The 6,000-nt window shown below is 39.1% G+C and overlaps 1 protein-coding gene across 2 annotated transcripts in view; it reads right to left on the reverse strand.

The window, feature by feature from the left end:
* Positions 1-5,272, reverse strand: part of GRM8 (glutamate metabotropic receptor 8) — a 1,729,433-nt gene extending 1,724,161 nt beyond the window's left edge. The window contains exon 1 of one of the 2 annotated variants that reach the window (XM_073573421.1): positions 4,592-5,272. The gene's annotated coding sequence lies outside the window, so the exon portion shown is untranslated. The remainder of the gene's footprint in view (positions 1-4,591) is intronic. The other variant, XM_073573422.1, reaches the window with a different exon arrangement.
* Between the last annotated feature and the right edge of the window lie 728 nt (positions 5,273-6,000).

Raw genomic sequence — 6,000 nt, forward strand, 5'->3', positions numbered from 1 at the left:
CGGGGGTCTGCATCCGCTTAGTTACCAACCTCTCTGGTTTTCTGTGGCTTAGCCTGGGCCTGCTATCCTCCTCGGTGCCCATTCATAACAGCCCGCATACACTTTAGTTTAATGTTGGCCGAATCCACTGATATCGACAGGTTAAGCAGGTTGGTTAATGGCAGACTGATGGTTAGAAGAAATGTCAATCATGCATGTCAGATTTCAGACTGCCTATCGAATTATTCTCCCGGAAATAAGCCCAACGTATCACAGAGACCATTGGGGCACTTTGTCGAATGAGCGCTCCTGTCTATGGGACAGTAAGATGGTTGTCGGCCGAATGATCGCCCAAAGCATCGTTTGGCCAACAGCCATTTGTGTATCACCAACTTTAGGGAAGTTTATAATGATTAAGTAGCTATATTCTGAATACATAACACTTGGTTGCTGAAATAAGATCAGTTTAGTTCAGAAATATCTGTAATAATAAAAGCAATTCACTGTTGCTGCCTGCGCTGTAATACTTTTCCTTCTATGGATCCAATTCTCATGTAAATCATTTGGGATATGTACATAAAAAGTCAATCTAAAAAGGTAAATGCTGGAATCAACAGGATGAATTCTAAGATTATAGATATCTTATCATGTCAATTACCTCGGACTTGTTATTTACCAGAGATGCCTCTACTGTACAAGATTAGATTACCAGGGTAGTAAACGTCCAATGACATTTGTCCATGGAATACAATAGGGTGTTGTAAAAAATGCACTGTATAATTACTGATTTATCTTTTATTGCTCTCAAAGAATATAAGTCCTGCTATTTGTATTTCCAAAAGCAAACTAAATATGTGTGTGTATATACACACATATACAGTATACAATACAATATACCATACAATATACAATCCAAACCACAAAAAGTAATATATAATTATATATGCTGTATATATATACTGCTCAAAGAAATAAAGGGAACACAAACAGCCTCGTTAATTTTTTTGAGCAGTATATATTTATATTTGGTACTGGGTTTGGACTCAAGTTGACTAATTTAACTAATGTGCCTTATGTTACGGAGTACAATCTAAACAATTTTACTTTACCGATTACAGATCTCAAAATGAGACACTTGTCAAGAAACGTTAGCATTTACTCATCAGAAGGAGCAGGCTTCCAAATCTCCCAATGCTCTTGTCTTTTGTCCATAGATAGAAAGTTCTTACTGACATCTTCAATTTTTCAATCACACATACTAAAATCCATCCACTATTACATGTTGAGTCATAAATCCCATGAAATAGCTTAGCTCATACTATAAAGATCATTGTATGCATTTTATGCCCCCATCACTCCAGACAGACAGTTTAATAGTACACCTCCCTTCTCTTTCCAGGCGACTGTAATATTCTTCCAATAAGCCCCATTGTAAAGGTCACAGGTATTGGAAGCCTGAATGTCAGGGGTACCATTCTTTCTGTGCTAATTACATTAGTAATCGATTTGGATTATTTGCTATTGTGTGATATGTATTAACTTTGGAAAATCACAGCCCCAGATGTTTCTTGCATTAAGATGTTCTATATGGAGGAAATTCTCTTTATAAACATGGAGAACTAAAATCCAAAAGGGTAAAGTAAATCCATGAGCAGAGAGCCGATATGTAAAGTGCAGCAGCCCATGCATCCACAGATACAATGGCTGCACAATGTTTGTTATTCCAATCTACCCATAAAATAATTGTTAAAGAACGACTCAAATGGATTTTATTTGCGGAAAATAATACGTGTCAGACATCCAGTGTCCTGTGTGATTCTATTATATTTTCACCAGCCGAACAAGTCTCTGGGGACCTTCCCGCTCTTCTGCTGAGCAGATAGGTTTTGGTGTCCACTGTTGCTAACATGCCTCTCAGTTTCATGTGTTCCAAAAATCTTCTGTCACCTTTTATGTTCTGGGGTCCTACGTCACACATATGGATGGCAATCGCCCACATTGCACTGGGGAAGACAGCAACTCTCTATGCAAATAGCTTATCAGCTGTCTATTCTAATGTACAACAATGGCAAAGTTTGAAGCCCTCAGTTTCTAACCTAGATCAAGCTTAAGACATAGTGGGATTTACTCCATCAACTGGATGATTCCTAAATGTTTTATTATCCCTAGGAGGTGATGTCACATAGTAAATGGCTATTCAAAAAGTGTTATCTGAAGAAAGTAAAAAAATACTGAGCTAGATCAGACCAGACTTAAAGTATAGACGCTGTGTGTGAGTGTATGTGTGTGTGTGTGTGTGTGTGTGAGTGTGTGTGTGTGTGTGAGTGTGTGTGTGTGTGTGTGTGAGTGTATGTGTGTGTGTGTGTGTGTGAGTGTATGTGTGTGAGTGTGTGTGTGTGTGTGAGTGTGTGTGTGTGTGAGTGTGTGTGTGTGTGTGTGAGTGTGTGTGTGTGTGTGAGTGTGTGTGTGTGTGTGTGTGTGTGTGAGTGTATGTGTGTGTGTGTGTGTGTGTGTGAGTGTGTGTGTGTGAGTGTGTGTGTGTGTGTGAGTGTATGTGTGTGTGTGAGTGTGTGTGTGTGTGAGTGTGTGTGAGTGTGTGTGAGTGTGTGTGAGTGTGTGTGTGTGTGTGTGTATATTTCCATTTCATACATCCCCCCCTACCCCCCATTGCTTGTTTACTCTGAAGAGGTGTCACCATCATATTCACTTTAGGGTGTATTTAACAAGTCTGCAAAGGAGGAGCAAAGTGGTGTAAAAAACTGCACCACATTCCTATTAGTAAAATCAGTGGCATTTAATAATAAGACATGATTAGGCTATTGCAGGACTATTTCTATAACATCAGTTCCTCAAAGAGATCACAACCTGCTCACCTCAAAGCAAAGGCTTCTGATCCCCCACAAGTCTCACTTTCACTGCTTTTGGAAGTCCCCTGTCCCTTAAGCAGTCATTGAACATCCAGAGGCGAGCGCTGCCGATATTAGGACTGGATCGCTACACTGTGTGCCTAATCACTTCACTAGAAAAGCCATTATTGCAGAAAGACGGCGACATCCTAGAAACAGTCTAATACCCAGCATTACTCATTGGGCTTCTGATTGCAGTATGTAGTTAGGCAGTGTGGTATTGATTGCATAGGAGAATATTGTATACAGTATAGTAAGTACCACATAGTAGAATATTGTATATATTATAGTATAGTAATACATAGTATAATACTGTATATAGTATAGTAATACATAGTATAATACTGTATATAGCGCAGCACAGCATAGTATAATACTGTATATAGCGCAGCCCAGCATAGTATAATACTGTATATAGTATAGTAATACATAGTATAACACTGTATATAGCATAGTACTACATAGCATACAGTCCATTTTAGTATAGTGCTGCATAGTATAATACTGTATATAGTATAGTAATACATAGTATAATACTGTATATAGCATAGTACTACATAGCATACAGTCCATTTTAGTATAGTGCTGCATAGTATAATACTGTATATAGTATAGTAATACATAGTATAATACTGTATATAGTATAGTAATACATAGTATAACACTGTATATAGCATAGTACTACATAGCATACAGTCCATTTTAGTATAGTGCTGCATAGTATAATACTGTATATAGTATAGTAATACATAGTATAATACTGTATATAGCATAGTACTACATAGCATACAGTCCATTTTAGTATAGTGCTGCATAGTATAATACTGTATATAGTACAGTAATACATAGTATAATACTGTATATAGTATAGTAATACATAGTATAACACTGTATATAGCATAGTACTACATAGCATACAGTCCATTTTAGTATAGTGCTGCATAGTATAATACTGTATATAGTATAGTAATACATAGTATAATACTGTATATAGCATAGTACTACATAGCATACAGTACATTTTAGTATAGTGCTGCATAGTATAATACTGTATATAGTATAGTAATACATAGTATAATACTGTATATAGCATAGTACTACATAGCATACAGTCCATTTTAGTATAGTGCTGCATAGTATAATACTGTATATAGTATAGTAATACATAGTATAATACTGTATATAGTATAGTAATACATAGTATAATACTGTATATAGTATAGTAATACATAGTATAATACTGTATATAGCGCAGCCCAGCATAGTACTACATAGCATACAGTCCATTTTAGTATAGTGCTGCATAGTATAATACTGTATATAGTATAGTAATACATAGTATAATACTGTATATAGTATAGTAATACATAGTATAATACTGTATATAGTATAGTAATACATAGTATAATACTGTATATAGCGCAGCCCAGCATAGTACTACATAGCATACAGTCCATTTTAGTATAGTGCTGCATAGTATAATACTGTATATAGTATAGTAATACATAGTATAATACTGTATATAGCATAGTACTACATAGCATACAGTCCATTTTAGTATAGTGCTGCATAGTGGAATATTCCATGTAGCACAGCATACTACAGTACTTCTTGTCGCTACATGTACCCTCTGATTTGGAAAGAGCTAATGCCGGCAGTGTGGAAATGATCTGAGTGTAGCCCCGTAAGTTGCTGGCGGTACCCACCGTGCCTGGTCCGCTCACTTGTAGCTGTCCATGGTGCTGGAGCAGGCTGCTCGTCCAGGTCTCCTCGCTCGCTGCCTCTCTTCCATGTGAGCCGCGAATCCTCCCACTGGCAGCTATTGGTCTCCCCTAACCCTCCTCTCAGCAGACCCTGAGCACGGGCAAGGAAAGCTCTCCATCCACCCAGCACAGGCAGGGAAGGAGCCTGGGCTCTGGCGTCTCTGTATTGGTGGGCTGCTGGCTGTCAGTCCAGTCCTCCCATAGCCTACGCTCAGGCTTCAGGACTGGCCACCCTCACACTGAGGCTTCCATTGTTTCATTAGTACATGGGGTGCTGCGAGCTTGCTGTAGTGAGGGCTCACCCCCTGATCAGAGCATGGCAGCACTAGGCAACTTATCCCACAGACCAACTCCTACACAAGGCATGGACCTGGGGGGACTTACAGCTTTACTGCCGTCTCCATGCCTTATATGCTGAGGCACTGTAGGAACTCCTGCTAAGTGTCTCCCACTGACTAGCTGGGAATGCCACTGACCAACACCGCACCTTGTTACAGAATGCATCTACTGCAGGCAACAGAGCCAGAACCAGGAACACCCTACAGCTGCTGAGCATCAGAAGGCACACAGCCATCCAGAACTCAGGCTTGATGAATGGGATCCTGTCTATGGCTTCATCCTGCTGAATGCAAGCGCTCAACACAAAAATCCAGAAAGCTTCACAGCTCAACAGCAACCTCCTGCAATCCCCTCCCTGGCAGGCAGCTTAACCCTCTCCGCACCAGGATCCTCCTTCGCAGCACTGTAACAACCTTTGGACACTGATGATGCATTACTTCTATACAGTATGTGTGGGTATTAACTGAGTGACGCCACATTCACATCCAACATACTGTACTTTACATTTTTAGCAACTATTAATGTATGACTTTACACTATTTTTATATATATACTTATAAGTGCCTCATTGTACAGAAAATGTTAGTATTTGCATCTGCGCACACTTAACTAAGGCAAAAGTAACAACCGATTCACATCGTCGCACAAACCACGGGCAACACAAATCAGATCCTGGCTGCACGATTGTAGCCTGGTATGTTTCTCTCTAAAATACTCCAGCCTTCCAGGAAAAACATAGTTTAAAGATCTGGCCAGGAATCATAGGCAGAGATGTTGACTAGTCCATCCATGCCACAAGCTGATTTCTCCCTGCATTGTTTTAGTTGAATGTCAGGTTGCTGCCGGATCTTTAAACTATGTCTTCTCTGAAACGCCATAGAAAAGATACGTAGTATGAATGAACTGACAGATTCCCTTTATATAAAATAATAGAAAGATGTGGATCTGTCAGTAAAGATTATTTCTGAATCACCTTAATACTATAAACAATACATACCTAAATGCAACAACTT

Source organism: Dendrobates tinctorius, unplaced genomic scaffold (assembly GCF_039654945.1).
Source record: "Dendrobates tinctorius isolate UK_male_01 unplaced genomic scaffold, ASM3965494v1 ptg000035l, whole genome shotgun sequence".
In the NCBI taxonomy this organism is placed as follows: domain Eukaryota; kingdom Metazoa; phylum Chordata; class Amphibia; order Anura; family Dendrobatidae; genus Dendrobates; species Dendrobates tinctorius.